This window comes from Hemiscyllium ocellatum, unplaced genomic scaffold (assembly GCF_020745735.1).
Source record: "Hemiscyllium ocellatum isolate sHemOce1 unplaced genomic scaffold, sHemOce1.pat.X.cur. scaffold_2348_pat_ctg1, whole genome shotgun sequence".
Classification (NCBI taxonomy): domain Eukaryota; kingdom Metazoa; phylum Chordata; class Chondrichthyes; order Orectolobiformes; family Hemiscylliidae; genus Hemiscyllium; species Hemiscyllium ocellatum.
Genome location: NW_026868058.1, coordinates 59,994 through 77,471, shown reverse-complemented (window position 1 = coordinate 77,471; position 17,478 = coordinate 59,994). Strand labels below are relative to the sequence as shown.

The 17,478-nt window shown below is 45.9% G+C and overlaps 1 long non-coding RNA gene across 1 annotated transcript; it reads left to right on the top strand.

The window, feature by feature from the left end:
• The first annotated feature begins 1,894 nt into the window (after positions 1–1,894).
• Positions 1,895–17,272, top strand: LOC132811719 (uncharacterized). The gene is made up of 3 exons (XR_009643370.1): positions 1,895–2,107; positions 8,247–8,339; positions 9,354–17,272. It is a non-coding gene; the product is annotated as an uncharacterized LOC132811719 (long non-coding RNA).
• The last annotated feature ends 206 nt before the right edge of the window (positions 17,273–17,478 follow it).

Sequence of the window (17,478 nt, the reverse complement as noted above, 5' to 3'; positions counted from 1 at the left end):
CCTCCTCCTCTCTCGCCCTCCTCCTCTCTCGCCCTCCTCCTCTCTCGCCCCCTCCCCCTCTCTCGCACTCCCTCTCTCTCGCCCTCCCCCTCTCTCCCCTCCCTCTCTCACTCTCCCTACCTCTCGTGCTCCTCTCTCTTGCCCTCCCCTCCCTCACTTCCTTATCTCATCCTCCCCTCTCTCAACCTCTCCCCCTCTCTCTCCCTCCCCTACCACCCTCCCCTCTCTCGCCCTCGCCCTCGCCCTCGCCCTCTCCCTCTCCCTCTCCCTTTTCCTCCCCCTCTCTCGTGCTCCCTCTCTCTCCCATCCCCTCTTTCGGCCTCTCCCTCCCTCTTGACATTCCCTCCCCTCCCTCCGTCCCATCTCTCGCCCTCCCCTATCTCACCCTATCTCTCCCTTGCCCCCTCTCTCTCCCCCCGTTCCTTCACTTTCCCTCCACCATCTCTCACTCTTGACCCCCCTCAATCAGTCTCTCTCTCTCTCTCTCCCCCCCAACCTTCCTCCGTTTCTCTCTGACTGAATCGCTCTCCCTCCTGTCCCTCCCTCCCTCTCTCTGACACACTCTGTCTCCCTGGTCCTTCCCTCTCCATCTGACCCAGAGACTGGGGATGTTTGAGGGTGAGGCTGCGTGTGGGGGTGGGGAAAATAGGGTAGAGATGGAATTGTGGGAGGGAGACTGCGATGGCATGAGAGAGAGAGAGGGGGAGAGGGAAAGTGGAGGCAGGTGGAGAAACCGGGGTTGGCGGGTGTGTGTGAGGGAGAGAGGGGGGGGATGAGGGAAAGGTTTGGAAAAGAGAGTGTGTGCTGAAGAGAGAGAGAGAGAGAGAGAATTGAGGAGAAAGAGTAGGGGAGAGGTAATGGGGAGGCCAGGCCCAGTGGGGGGAACAGAGGGAGTTAACCCCAGCTCCTGAGCTCAGGGCGCGGTGCCCTCCCCTTCCCTGAGGACCAGGACTTGGGGCTGAGTCTGTCTCTCTCCAGCTCAGCTTCTCCAACACAAAGACACACAACAACATCGGTCACTCTGCTGCTCGGCACGCTGTAATCAGCATTTTTATTGGTTACAAATGGAAGTGATGGATACAGTCAGTGGGATGGTGCCTTTTCTCACTGGCCCCTGAGTTGTGAGAAACATTGAAATGTTTCCCTGTAACCCCCCTGTGGGATAAGGAGGGACAAACCAGCACTCCCCTCAGTCTGTTACCATAGCGACAGGCTGCTCCATCGCTGAAACACTGAACTGAAATGAGAAAATCCCGGATGGTGTGATTAATGAGGGAATTTGATGGATGGATGGATTTGGGTGAAGGGATATTTCAGCACATTCTTCAGCTGCTGCCTGAACTTAGTCTGGGTCACGGCATAAATCGCGGTGTTTGTGCAGCAACTGAGGAGCTGCAGCATGAAGCCCAATTCCTGCACAAAGGCATCGAGATACAGAGGGGTATCCACAATCCAAGATATCCGGTTCCATATAGAATACAGCATTAACGTTGACCATAACAGGATGAAATTGGCCGAGATCACAAACAGTAAAATGATGGATTTTTTTCGGTTTCTCATTTCAGTGTCAGACTGAGCGTCCCCATTGGTGTGAGCGCGGAGTCTCCTGCGGGCTCTGCTGGTCACTAAAATGTGTCTGACGGTGAGAACATTGAGCAGCAGAATCAGGAGAAATGGGACACCCGGGGTTAGAATGTGGTGGAGGGACTCGATTGTGACCCAGACACTGGAGGATAGAACAGCGTCTGTTACATCACAAAACCAGGGGCGTTCCCCAGCCAATACCGAGCCGTGAGCATAAAATACCAGAAATGTTCTTTAAACAGCTCAGCACAGTCACTGCTCCCAGAACCACAGCCGCCGTTTTCTCACTGCAATATTTACTTTTCAGCTTCTGGCAACAAATGGCCACAAACCGATCAAAGGTGAAAGTGACGGTGAACCAGACCGAGCAGTCAGTGGCTGCATAAAGCAGGACGGCGTGGATATTACACACGGGGACGGAGTACTCCAGGAAATAAAACTGTTCCCAATAAACAATGGGAATGTGTCTCAGGATCAGGTCGAGGATAATGACCAGGAGATCCGCCGCTGCCATGGCCCCCAGGTAACGTCTGACACATGGAGACAATCCACAATCTTTATAAAGCAGGACGTGGATGGTCACTACGTTAACTGTGAGGAAGGAAAACAAACCCATTATCCATCAGCCTGGAGGCAAAGGGACCCCGTTTGATCGGGGACACAGTGAGATTTTCAAATGTGTCCCTGTATTCAGGGATTTACGAAAATAATTGGAGCTGGAATAACAAATGGGAAGGTCGGAATTACTGACAAAAACGTGTCATAAACCACAAGAAACCCTCCCTCCCCAAACACACCGAGGACAGATGGTTTCTAGAACATCCCCACACACTTGATCACTCGAGAGCAGACACAGGTCACTCCTTCCCAGTTCCTAATACGGAGCGTGGAAACGTTGCTGTCCTGAAGGATTCTGTCCCAGTTTCCTGAAGACAAACGGAGTTGGGAATTTCCTGTATTTTGGTCTAAATTGTGGTCGATCCTGTGTCGTGGAGAAATGTAAATGCAGGGAAAACATATTCACCCCTTTAACTGCCTGAGGGGCCTTCGGAACAGTGTCTCCTTCTCCCTGGAACGGGATCTCTTCCCTCGGGATCTTATCGTTTGTTCAATTCACTGACGTCCGGCCGTTCACAAACAAACAACGTCAGGGACAGAATGTTCCGGGGAATGTCAGTTATAGAATGTCAGGGACAGAACGTTCCGGGGAATGTCAGTTATAGAATGTCAGGGACAGAACGTTCGGGGAATGGCAGTTATAGAATGTCAGGGACAGAACGTTCCGGGGAATGTCAGTTATAGAATGTCAGGGACAGAAAGTTCCGGAGAATGTCAGTTATAGAATGTCAGGGACAGAAAGTTCCGGAGAATGTCAGTTATAGAATGTCGGGGATAGAACGTTCCGGGAAATGTCAGTTATAGAATATCAGGTAACCCCTTGACCTGTCCATCTCCTTTCTCCCCGAACCACCCCACCAACATGATGTACTGTGCACAGGCTACATACCTGTCCAGCACGGGGAGCTGCACTAACCACATCATTGCATAATCTTAAACCTCAGTCAGACAGTCGGACCAGCACAGAGACCTGTGCAGTGATCACCCGTGAATTAATCTGTAACCCAGGAGCAGTTACCCTCCCAGCATGTAGGACTGTGCACACCACCCCAGTGCATTGATCTGTAACCCAGGAGCAGTTACCCTCCCAACGTGTAGGACTGTGTACCCCACCCCAGTGCATTGATCTGTAACCCAGGAGCAGTTACCCTCCCAGCATGTAGGACAGTGTACAACACCCCAGTGCATTGATCTGTAACCCAGGAGCAGTTACCCTCCTAGCATGTAGGACTGTGTACACCACCCCAGTGCACTGCTCAGTAACACTGTGTTAGATCCCTGCCCAGTGTGGGGAAACTTGCAGCCCATGCTGGAAATGACACGGTGTTCAGCTCCCATCCATTTATAGCTCCATATCTCCATTGTGCCATGATAAGGGAGTGCTGTGGGTGTGAAGATCACTGCCAGAGAGAGATGGTGGGGGTATCAGTTTAAATATCACCACACGGGAGAGGTTTGGGATATAGACAGAGAGGGGGAGACTGAGATACGGTGTCATGGAAGGATGTGTTCCCAGTTTTCAGAATGCTGAAATATAGACACTTCGATAGTATCCTGTAACATGAACCAGTCTTCCCAGGAAAGTTGGGAAAAAGGGATACTGGTGTGTGGTCAGATGATGGAGAGTTTTGGATGAACATTTGTTCTATAGCTTTGTAAATGGGATTGTATTCAACAGAGTCCAATACTTATTCTGACAATTTCTCTCAGTGCATTGAGTGTGACAGGGATCATCCGCACGAGGCTGTGCTAATTTCCTGGTGCTATCTTATCAGAATCACCTCATTAACTACCCACCCCACCCCATGGTGTTCCTCTCATTCAATATCAGCCCGATTCTCCCACCCATCATCGCCCGGATACACCTGGATATTCTGTGATCCCTGGCACTGGTGACATCTTTAAAAGACCAATGGGCACACGGTTGACCTTTCTCAGCTTGAAGCTGCCCTACACAGTTTACCCAGAGCATGACAGGTAAGGGGCAATTACACCACGGTTTGTCGACCGGGGCACGGAGGTCATGGTGGATGGGCTAGTACAGAGGGGAACCATTCTCTTCCCAGAATGGGCCACACCACCAGACCCACCGAGCATGGTCTGAGCTCACCACCCAGTGCAGTATCTGCAGTCTGAAGAAATGTCCAGCAATACAGGACAAGCATCAATAACCTTCTCCGATCTGTCAGGATAAGGGTCGCCATATTCTCTCTGCTCCTTCACGCTCACTGTATATCTGTTATGGCACCTTCCCTCTACCCACCCCCCCCCCACCCCACCACCGCACTCTCTCTCTCTCTCCCCCCTCTTCCGCTCGCTCTCTCCCTCTCTCTCCCTCTTTCTCTCCCGCTCTCTCACTCCCTCCCTCCACTTTACCCCTCACACAAATAACATTCCATGGATACAACACTGTGGACTGACTCCATCCGAACCTCTCCCCATGTCCCCCATGTACACCTGAACTGACAACAGGGCCACCCACTCCCATCCTCACTCCCTCCTTTCTTCCCATTCCAGGAGAAACAGACTGGAATAGGACAGAAAGGGCCAAGCCGGGTGGTGGAGTGCCCAATATCCATTCCCTCACCCCCTTTCCCCCACCATGTGGGGAGCACTCTGGTACGACCTGGAAGCCTCGTGTGGGGATTCTGACACATCCACGTCCCACCGACCGAGTAAGGAACAATGTTCAGTGAAGGGCAATTCTCACTTTAAACCCACTGGCAGCTCCCTTTCCCCCCGGCACAACTTAGAAGCTGTGGCCCTGATGCCATCTCCCTTCCGTGTCGAGCTGGTACAAATGGAATCCCCACGGTCTCGGGGGGCAGGAGGGTGGGCTCACAGCACATCGTCACCACCACCTCCCAGGAAAGGAGCACGGAGACTTCCTCCTACACCTCCGCCTGTAAACACCTCAGATACTGAAACTAATCCGTGAGAGTTACTGCTCTCCCCGCTTGTCCTGACATCTTCAATACTCTGCTCATATACACGCAGCGCTCTCTGTTCCTGCAGCCCCTTTATAATGGCAAAGCCTGTGTTAAACTGTCTTTCTTTATCTTTCATACCAAAGTGCATCACCTCACACTGCTCTGCATTGATCCCCGTCTACCAGCGTGTCACTGTCCTGTTAGAGTTCCACACTGTCCTGCATAGACTTTACAATTCTTGCAGGTTTGGTACCATTTACAAACATTAAGATTGTCACAGTGTCACAGTCCCCATGAAACAACTGAAATCCTGGCCCACACACAGGAGTGTGAGCAAGTGAAATACTGATATATTCCCACGGACAGAGTCGAATACTGACATACTGTCAATGGAGCAACAAGAATCCTGACATATACGAGACAGAGTAGATGAAATATTAACAAACAACAGAGCAAGAGAAATCCGGATAGGTTCCCCTTATCGATATTCACCAGGGTATAATGGGATGAAGGTGAAAGTGTGTACTGTACCTTTAAGAGAGAGTGAATGCTGCTCTGAACTGAGAGCTTACAAGTACCTGTGATATGAGAGGATGGCAGACCCAGAAACAGTATATTGCTGTAGAGCTGGAGACGGGTTATAAGCAGTTAAGAGATAGAGGGTCTTTCAGTTCACTTTCAGTGTTAAAAACTACATTGTTGTTTTTATTTAAACAGTGGAATTTGGGAGTTCTCTGTCACTCATATTTTAACAGTTTATGAGGCGAATTGAGCATTTATTTATGTTTAGCTTAAATTACCAGATGAGATCTATGCTGTGTCCTAACAATTGCTGTGTGTGCATCTGTGTGTCTCTGTGTGGGGCAGGGCTAGCAACCTCTATGGTGCTGAAAGTGATGCAATGCCACCCTCTGCTGGCCTCCATACGCCACGGCAAAGGCATTGGCAGAGGGTGAAAACCAACAGGGATTCATTCAGAGACGGGGAGGGAGAGGGCAGCTGCTCACAGCACCATCCAAACTGATGTCTTATCCATGGACTGATCTAAATGTCTTTAAACGTTATTACTGTCCCTGTTTTCACCACTTCCTCCGCAAGTACATTCTACACACAAGCAAGCTTCTGTCTAAAATAATTAACTTTCCTGACTTTTGTAAATCTTTTTTCCTCGCACCTTAAAATATCCCTCAGTTTTGAATCCCCAACTTTAGGGAACAAACCTCAGCCCTTCAGCTTATCTGTACCCCTTATCCTTTTATAAACCTCGGCAAAGTTGCCCCTCCATCTCATACTCTCCAGTGAAAAATGTCCCAGCCTATTCAGAGTCTCCTTATAGCTCAATCCCTCCATTTCCAGCAACATCCAGGTTAAACTCTTCTGAACTCTTTCCAGCTTAATAATATCAAGGTCAATGATATCAAAGTGAATAGTCAATGTATTTTATAAGGGTAGTGGAGACCAAAACTAGAGGACATAGTTGTAAGGTAAGAGGGGGAAACATTTAAAAGTGACCTAAGGGCAGCTGTTTCACCCAGAGGGTGGTGTGCCTATGGAATGAGCGGGCGGGATGACCAGACTGGACACAGTATTCCGGAAGAAGTCTCACCAATGTCCTGTACAACCACAACATGACGTCCCAATTCCGATACTCAAAGGTCTGACAATTGAAGACAAGTGTGTTAAACACCTTCTTAACCACATTATTTATATGAGATGCAACTTTTAAAGAATTATACCTGATGGCCGAGGTCTCTGTTCTACAACACTGCCAAAGGCCTACATTTAATTGTATAAGTCCTTCTATTGTTGATTAACCAAATCCAATACCTCGCATTAATCCAAACAAAAATCCATCTGCCACGCCTCGACCAGTGAGTGATATTACCACCTCCTCACCTTCCCCGTTTAATTTTAAAATGCCTCTCCCTCTCCAGGAGGCCTGCACACTCCGGCCTTGATTTTCACAAAGACCCTGAGCTTGGGTTGCCTTGTGTGGTTAGAGGGAGGAGGGACAGATTGCAGAAACAGTCAGTGGGGAGGAGAGGCTGGACAGTAATCAGCGGCCTAGTATAATTTCATGGTTTTAGGCCGAGGGCAGACACACGTGAGAGTTGGGTTATACTGATCGGTGTTTTGGGACCAGAAATTAGGGTCTTTCTCCGTGTCTGGTGTTCAGTAATAAATAACTATTTGAGACCCTTCATTGGACAGAGTATGTCTGCAGGATTTCTTTCCCAAATATTGCAGATTACAGATAATAGCGATTAAAGATGTTCATAGTTAATTTCGATCTTGCACTTGTTTAACAAAACAAAATGTTTTGTGTAGTTCAGTAATGGTAACCTGATTATAATAAATCCACACCGGCCCCTTAAAATATGACCCAAAATCTGGGTATAATAGTGTAGTGGGTAGTGTCCCTGTCTCTGAGCCATGGCTCTGGGTTTGATTCCATTTCCTGAAATTGTTTGGTGGTGTTCCTAGCACTGGACCAGAAGGTGTGGATTCATGTCCTGCCTGTTGCAGAGGTATGTCACAGCATGTCATAACAGGCTGATGAACAAACACACAGAAGAATAATGTTACAGCTTTATGGGTATTGTCGAGTGGTGCTGGTGTCCCTACCTCTGGGCACAAAGGTCTAGGTGTAAATCCCACAGAAGTGTCTCCTAATATATCTGAACAAACTGATTAAACTGGTTTAGAATTGTGACTTGATGGAGAAAGAACAGGTGTGGGTGTTGAATGTCAGCATTTCGGCCCAGGATTATTGAAAGTACAGCCATTCGTGTTGATTAAAGTCACATTTCGCAGCAGTAAAGGTTTATAAAATCAGAACGGTCATGGATAGGGTTTGTAGTCAAGGTTTTTCCCCAGGCTGGGGGCGTCCAAAACTTGAGGACATTGGTGGAAAGTGAGAGGGGAAAGATTTTGAAGAGGCCTATGGGCACCTTTTCACACAGAGGGTGGTGTGTGTATGGAATGAGCTGCCAGAGGAAGTGGTGGAGGCTGGTACAAATACAGCATGTAAAAGGCATCTGGATGCTGACAGACCTGCCGAGCTTTTCCAGCAATTTCTGTATTTGCTAAAATAAAACATTCATTTTAACACAGGTATCTGTGTTAGCTGTCTGGATACAGAATTGGCTGACAAGCAGAAGACAGCGAGTGATAGTGGAAGGAAAATAATTTGCCTGGAAGTCTGTGGTGAGTGCTGTTCCACAGGGCTCTGTCCTTGGGCCTCTACTTTTTGTAATTTTTTTAATGAATTCGTGAGGGGATTGAAGAATGAGTCAGCAAGTTTGCAGATGCCATCAAAGTTGAGGTGTCTTTGACAGTATAGAGGGCTGTTCTAGGCTGCAACGGGTCATTGACAGGATGCAGAGATGGGCTGAGATGTGGCAGATGGAGTTCAACCTGGATAAATGCAAGGTGATGCATTTTGGAAGGTCGAATTTGAAAGCTGAGTACAGGATTAAGGATAGGATTCTTGGCAGTGTGGAGGAACAGAGAGATCTTGGTGTGCAGGTACATAGATCCCTTAAAATGGCCACCCAAGTGGACAGCGTTGTTTAGAAAGCTTGTGGTGTTTTGGTTTCATTAATAGGAGGATTGAGTTTAAGAGTCGTGAGATCTTGTTGCACCTCTATAAAACTTTGGTTCGAACGCACTTAGAATACTGCATCCACTTCTGGTCACCCTATTATAGGAAAGATGTGGATGCTTTGGAGAGGGTTCAGATGAGGTTTACCAGGATGCTGCCTGGTTTGGAGGGCTTATCTTATGAAGAGAGGTTGACTGAGCTCGGAATTTTTTCATTGGAGAAAAGGAGGAGAGGGGACCTAACTGAGGTATTCAAGATTATGAGACGCATAGATAGAGTTGATAGCCAGAGACTATTTCCCAGGGCAGAAATGGCTAACACGAGGGGTCATAGTTTTAAGCTGTTTGGCGGAAAGTATAGAGGGGATGTCAGAGGTTGGTTCTTTACAGAGAGAGTTGTGAGAGTATGGAATGCGTTGCCAGCAGCAGTTGTGGAAGCGAGGTCATTGGGGACATTTAAGAGACTGCTGGATATGCATATGGTCACAGAAATCTGAGGGTGCTTACATGAGGATCAATGGTCGGCACAACATGGTGGGCTGTTCTGTGCTGGACTGTTCTATGTTCCATGTTCTATGTATTCTGAATACATTAAACATTTTATTTGTAATGACACAGGGCCATATAAACATATCTTCAAATCGACCGAGACCATTTTCTGCTAAGGGTATGGCTCTGTGTATGACAGCAGCAATGATGCACCGACATGGAACAGGGAATGTGATGGAGACATAGTTTGGACAATGTACAAGGAGACCTCACATGGTCCAGTTTGGGAGAGAATGACATTATTGTGTGATTCAACTCAGAGAGGGAGAAAACGTCATCTACCCGAGAAGAAACGGCCTATTGCACTCTCTCTCCTTCATTACTCCCCATCACAGTAACGTGTACGAGCTAAAACAAAGCTCTACTGTCATCGTTACCATTCTTATTTTTGTAAATTCCCTGCAGTGTGGAAACAAGCCCTTCGGCCCAACAAGTCCATACTAACCCTCCAAAGAGTAACCTTCTCATGCCCTTACAGTTACCACTGACTATTGCACCTGAAGTAGAAATCGCTGAACAGCATGGTCTATTTGACCAATCCACTTGAATTATACAGCTTTGGGCGGAAACAGGAGCACCCATCAGAAGCTCACGCAGACCATGGGAGAAGATGCAAACTCCACGCAGATAGTCGCCCGAGGCTGGAATTGAACCCATGTCCCTGATGCTGTGATGGAACAGTACGAACTACTGAGCCACTGTGCTAACCTGGAACCTCCTGACTGCCTAATGCAAAGGGAATTCAGCCAAATCCAACTCTCCCAGGATAAAATCCCATTGCTAGCGGCTGTGTGAGTAAATTATCTTCAGAAGCAGAATAACATTTTGGACAAACTCTCAATTTTTCCTTTTTGTCATTAGTTACACTAATATTTGGACAAGGTTCTTTCAATGTGAAATTGCAGAGATTTTGTTTATTTTGCGTGTGTGTGTGTGTGTCTGTGTGTCAGTGTTTTTAGAACGTGAAATATCGAGTCTTTATTTGCAAACAGTTTGCCATTCAGCATTCCATCATAGTTAGAGTAATGTTGCTCTGGATCAGAAACGTGCGATTTTAGCAGATTAAAGAAACCAGCCTGATTCGTTCCTAAAACTGACCCTGACCCAGTCTGAGACTGATATCATCGGCCATATCACCGACTTTGTTGCATTTAAAATTTGTTGTGAGCAGTGGAGGAGTGGGACGAGAAAAGGGACAGGTGAGCCAGATGTCGGTGGTGGGTGAGCTGTTGGAGGGGATTCTGAGGGATAGCATTTACATACATTTGGGAAGGCAAGGGATGATCAGGTTATTCAACATGGCTTTCTGCATGGGAAATCATGTCTCATTAATTTGATTGAGTTTTATGAAGAGGTGACAAAGAAGATTGATGAAGGCAGTTTGGTAGACATTGTCAGTATGGTCCTCAGCAAGATGTTCATAACATTCTGATTGGTAGGCAGATTAGTAAGGTTCGGTCACATGGGATACAGAAGAAGCGAGTCACAGTTGGCTTGAAGGAAGAGAGGTATTTTTCAGACTGGAGGCTTGTGAGCAGAAGTTATACACTTAATGGTGAGGGCCTGGTGAGTGTTGTGAAACAAATGGACATAGGGCTGCAGGTACATTGTTCCTTGAAAGTGGAGTCGAATGCAGACAGTGCGATGCAGAACACTTTTACAGGTTTGCCTTAATCAGTCAGAACATTGAGTATAGGAGTTGTGGTGGCATGTTGTATCTGTACAGGATGTTGGTGAGGCCACTTTAAGAATACTGCGTACAACTCAGTTTCCTGCAGAAAATATTTACATGGATGTCCCAGGACTGGAGGTTTGAGCTTTAGGGAGAGGTTGATCAGTTTGCGGTGTTTCCCCCTGGAGTGTCAGAGGCTGAAGGATGACATTACAGAGGTTAATAAAATCATCAGGGGCATGGATATTGTGAACAGTCATGTTCCGCTCCCCAGGGTAGGGGAGTCCAGAACAGGAGAGCGTAGGTTGGAGGGGAGAGGGCGAATGATTTAGAAGGGACCTGAAGTTAAATGTTTCACACAGAGAGTGGTGTGTGTACATAAAGTGCTGTCAGAGGAAGTGGTGAAGGCAGTTACAATCGCACATTTAAAAAGTATCTGAAAGAGGAGAAATATTGGCCAAATGCTGGTAAATGGGACTGGATCAGATTTGATAGCTGATCGGAGTGAACAGATTGGACTAACGGGTCTGTTTCTATTCTGCATGATTCTGATTCTATAAGAGGGATGACAAAAAATTCTGGAAGTACCTTTCAAATCCGAATCCTCTTCACTGGAAGTTTATCATGCCCCTATGTTCACATTGATTGAAAGTTGCGTTACTGAAATATTTGACAGAGAACTGAGTCATGGATAATGTGACGCAGACAGGAAAGTGGGGCTGAGACCCCAACCTGATCAGCCACAAGCTTAGTGCCTGGTGGAGAAGGCTCAAAGTGTCTAACGACTCACTCCTGTCCCTCAATCCCGTGTTCCTGTGCTCCATTCAGGCCCCTAAACCTGTTAGGCAGGAGCATTTAGAGGCTACTTACTTCTATAACCTGGTGCACAGAAACAGAGGAGATCATTCGGCCCTTCAAGACTGTCCCACATACTTTGAGGTGATTTGAGAAATGTAATTAGAAAATCCAGGCTGGGTATGAAAGAGGCCCCTCATCTCTCTTTACTGAGCTTCCCCTCTCTGCAACTTGTGCTCCATTTGTTGGTCATGTTGTAGACCCAAATTCACTGTGAATACAGCTCCCATACATCACCCAGCGATGGCTCACAAAATCCTTTGGTCTCCCTGACGGCAACACTTAATACCAAAACATTCATAAAAACAACACACACTAACTTTCCAATAACAAAATGTGAGGACATCAGACAATGTTCAGAATAATTTGACGTCCCCATCAGCTTCTGAACTGGTCTGTGTCCATGTGCAGCAAGACATGGACTCCATTGAGGCTTGTGCTTTTAAAGAGTCCGTAACATTCATATAAAGGACTGTCTGACACTGCACATTGCCACAGTAAAATAAGAGATCATTCCGCACCACACACTGGTTTCACAGGAATATGAGGAAATCGTTCAGCCCATTGACACTATTGGGGAAGAACAGGGACAGCCCATCAGTGCCTCCAGCCTATTACTCAGGATGAGAAGGATTCTAGGGTGATGGGCCACACCAGAGCCCCTCGATAATATTTGAAGGTGGTAGCCTAGACTCTACTATTTTCTTATTTTAAAGAAAATATAAAGTGTCTGTTCCAGATGCAATGTGACTGGTCAAACAACTCGGTATGCAGGATAACACTATTTACTTAAACGCGATAGATAAAATAAAACCAAAGAAAGAGGAATTTAGAAAAATGCAATTATATTGGACAAGTTAACAGAATAAGAGATCTAGGGACTATTACTAATGAACTGTTCCAATACTGGAAAATCACATGAACACAACCCTTGGCAAAAAAGGAATATTCAGACACTGAATGACACAAATTTTTCTCCAATTCAGAATTTAAAAACAGCACCAAGAGAACTTTCATACAGAGTAGCAGCCAGGAGACATTTACTTTAGCTTTCAACTCGGTGGAGACCCCAATAATTTCTGATGTTACTGAGAGATCAAAACCCAGAAATCCTAATCTGTGAGAGCTGACCATACCCATTCCATCTGCATTAAAATAAACCTAAGGCCTCCCTAGCTGTTACTCAAGTGGTCCTAACTAGCCAGCTTGGTAACGGTCATTCAATCTCTCTCGTAAAAGAAACCATAACAAAATAACGTCTAAAAGCTACAGCATCATCACACTAGTCAGCACATCGAGCTGTCATACAGGAACCAGGGGTAACCAATCAGGCCCTTGGCCCTGTCCAATCGGACGGGGAAGAAGCCAGTCAGTCCCTTGAGTCACTTATACAGGAACAGGAGGAGGCCATTCCCATATCAATGCACTTACACAGGGACAGAATGAGGTCATTGATGCTGATTCCTGATGAATGTCTTATGCTCGAAACATCGATTCTCCTGCTGTGCTTTTCCAGCAAACCACTGTCTTCTCTAATCTCCAGCATCAACAGTCCTCGCTGTCTCCTAACTGATGCTCTAACATGATGACCAAGTGGAGCAAAGTTGCATAGACAGACTGCTCCACGTTGTTCCTCGTAGCTCCGTCTGTCATGATACACACGTGGGACTTTAACGTGGTTTTCTAGTGGTGAGGAGGGAAGCCATATGTCTTGTGTGAAGGCACCTTCGATCTCCAAGATGACAACCTGGTGTTCTCTGTGTAGGGTGGAAGCTGGTGGGAATGGCTACCTGCTTCATATGGAAGGTGTTGTGGCTGCTGTTGGGGATTGTGAGCAACCTGACGTTCAGTACGGGTTCACACGCCGACTGCACAATAAGGTGGGGAAAGTTAATTAAGGCATATAAACTATTAGGACAGTCACGTTAGACTGATGAATGGACTCTCTAAGATCAAGTAATGCTGGTCTGGTTCATGTTGATCTTGTCTAGTGCACGTCCTGATCAGTGTAACCCGTGTGCCTTACTCTGTCCAAGTCTATTTCCACCCTATGATCTGTCTGGCCATGTTTACTATGATCTGCCTCCACTGCTCATAAATAAAGTGTTTCCCTGTACTGAGGTACTCGTGGCAATAAATCAAACCAATCAATCCTGGGTAAAGTATGGAATTTCTGTTTTGGCAATAAGAGACCCCTGCCACTCCTCATGTTTCAGCATCACCATTTTTTCGTCTGTCACACTCTACAGGTTAAACACTCAGCTTCTTCACTCTATCCTCATGTTACCATCATCTGTGTCTATGGTACGGGAACCATTCCTTACAAAGGACATCAAATCTGTACAGAATGCCCCAAATGCTCTCTCAGCAAGGTTCTACAACAGCTGAAAGATGGCAATACTTATGTACTCGAATCATCATACAATGAAGGACAGCATGCCATTGACTGCACCCATTACTTACACAGGGTTTGATTCGGAGCAGTCAGCATAGACTTGTGAGTGGGAGATCATGCTCCCCAAATTTCTTAGAGTCCTTTGATGAGATTTGATAAGTTTCCACACGGCAGGCTGCTCAGGAAGGTTCCAACACGTAGAATGCGTGGGAACTGTCCAATTGGATACACAGTTGGCTTGATGGTAGGAAGCAGAGGGTTTCATGGAAGGATACTTGTCAGACCGGAGACTTGGTCGATTGCTGTTTGGTATATATGATTTGGTTGAGAATGTACAAGGTATGATTAATAAGTTTGCAGATGACACTAAAGTAAGTGGGAGCATGATCGGTGAGGAATATTATCAGAAATTGCAGCAGGACCTTAATCAGTTGGGGAAATGGGCCAAGAAATGGAATTTAATATAGAAGCGTGAGGTCTTGCATTTTGGAAATTCAAATTAAGGTAGGAGTTTCATGGTGAATGGGAGGGCCTTAAGGGGTGCAGGGGGCAGAGAGACCTTGGTGCCCTGGTGCACGGTTCCCTGACAGTCGAGTCACAGGTAGACAGGGCAGTGAAGAAGGCATTTGGCACAATGGCCTTTATCAGGCAGGATATTGAGTATAGAAAATGGGAATTTATGTTGCAGTTATACAGGGCTTTGGTAAGGCCGCACTTGGAGTATTGTGTTCAGGTTTTTTCACTTTGTTTAAGGGAGGATGTTATTAAATTAGAAAGAGTACAGAAAAACTTTACAAGGATGTTGCCAGGACCCAAAGTTCTGAGTTATAGGGAGAGGTTGGACAAGATAGGACATTTTCTTTAGCGTGTAGGAGACTGGGGGAGTTGTTATAGAGCTGTATAAAATCACGAGGGGTATGGATAGGGTTAATGCTCTCAGTCGTTTTCCAAGGTGTAGAGAATCGAGGACGAGAGAGGATCAGTTTAACGTTAGAAGGAAAGGAATAAAAGGGAACCTGAGGGGCCACTTCTTTCCTCAGAGGCTGGTACGTGGATGAGCTACTCGCAGATGTAGTTGAGGGGAGTACATTAACAACATTTCAAATGCATTTGGATAAATATTTGGGTAGGAAAGGACTGGAAGGAAATGGGCCAACTGCAGGGAAATGGGGTGAGCGTGGATGGACATTAATAAGGTGGAGTCGAACCCCTCTGTTAATTAAAACCAAACACCCAGAAAAGCTCACCTCACCTCGTAATCTGTTAAAATATGAGCGATACAGACCTCCTTTTAAACAAAAATTAACAAGTTAGTTTCTTAACCTTAATAGTGAACACCATTCACAAATACAAGTCCCTCTTTTCTCAGCTACTTGCTATGTGACTCGAACTCTGTAAAAATATGCTGTTCCAACAACCCACATATTAAACATTACAATCTCAAGACCTTACAGTCTCTATCTTCCCCGTTGTCTTCACTCTTTCAGCTGCTGATCTCCCTGGGTCATTTTTTTAATGCAAGTAGGTTTGACATGAACATGTGTCTTTGAGAGAGAGTGTTTGAGATGGCCAGTTAGCACTCCTGCTCTACAGCAGTTGCTCTTCTGTTGGATGGCAGCAGCTCTCCCTCCAGTGTTCAACATGCTGGGTTCATATACTCCCCATGATATATTAATTCTCATAATTTGATTGCTGTCCAGGTGTCCACACAATAATATTCAAATTCTGTTGGCATCTGGTATCCTGAGCGTTATTTAAACTCTTTGGTTACATTTGAATGGCTGTCAAAAAAGCAACCAAAACTCAGGAATCCATTTCTGCGCTAATGTTGACATGTGGAACAATGTGACCTTCAGCTGGCATCTGTGGCTTTAATTTCTATTCAGCAAAACCTGATCTGCCTTAAAGTGTCCATACATGTTTTTGTCTTCATAACATCTCCCCGCTTCAGAAAATAAAATTAACTAGCAGAATGAAAAGATGGCGACATTTGTTTTCCTCTAACTCTTAATCCCAATTTTATGAAATACCAAAGTGTTAATCTCAGTTATATCATTCATATTAATTCTGTACACCAATACAACACTGGAATAAGTCAAAACTTAGCTACACTTTTTCCTTTCAATCCACGAAAACACATCTGCTATCACATTATAGGAGCCACAGCATGTACATTTTGTAAGTTTAAAGTCGGTAAGGTAAGACTCCAATGAAATAGTCTCATATTCTGGTCTTTAAATATTCTAAAAAACGCGAGAGATTTGTCGTTGTCAACAACCATCTCCGACAATTTGTTTGACATATACACATTAAAATATTGTCAGGCCAGTGTGGAACTTAATCATTCTTGTTCAATAAGTAACCTATCGGGGTCTCCATTTTAATTTTATGATTTTATCTTTAAGTTAATAACGTTCAACAATATATTCTGATTCATTTTCTGTGTGTGTGCATGTGTATGTGTGTGTATATATCTCTGTTGTACGTCCATTAGCCTTTCAGGACGGAACACCTCTGCCTGTTCAGGTTTTTCCTGCACCGTTACATCAAACAGGGTGTGAGTTCACTGAGCATCAACTCATTTGTCTTTTTCGTTCGTTTTTCCTTCCTGCTGTAACTTATGACAGTGGGATCTTGTTACTACACAGTCTGGAAAAAATCCTGGATAATTTTCTTTTAACTCACCAATTCCCTCATCTTCCTTTGGCTTCTCCACCACAAGGTCTGCCTCTCACACCTCGCCTCCTGCTAAATCGTTCCCAAGAACAAACTGCATTCCTAGAACAGACACTCTGTTACTCACTGTCACAGTTACTTCCCCAATCTTGATTTGGCATTCCTTCCTGCTGGAATGCTTAACTTCTGTCCCCATTTCACAAGTTATCACGCTCTTGATTAACATGTCAGAAAGAGTGAAAAAAACTTTCATCTCGTACTATTAGAGGGAGAGAGAAAGTGAGGGCGGCAGATGCTGGAGATGAGAGTTGAAAAGTGTGGGGCTGGAAAAGCACAGCATGTCGGCAGCATCCAAGGGGCAGGAGCATTGACGTTTCAGGCATACGTCCTTCATCAGCAAAGTGGGGCGTAAGGGATGGGGAAGGAGGTTGAGAAATAAATGGGTGGGTGGGGGTGGAGCTGGGTGAAAGGGAGCTTGAAAGGCGATTGGTAGATGCAGGTGGGGTGTGATGGTGATATGTCGGAGAGGGGAGTGATAGGACACCTATCGGTGGTAGGACAGCTGGAACCCTCAAACTGTACAACATCAACGTTGA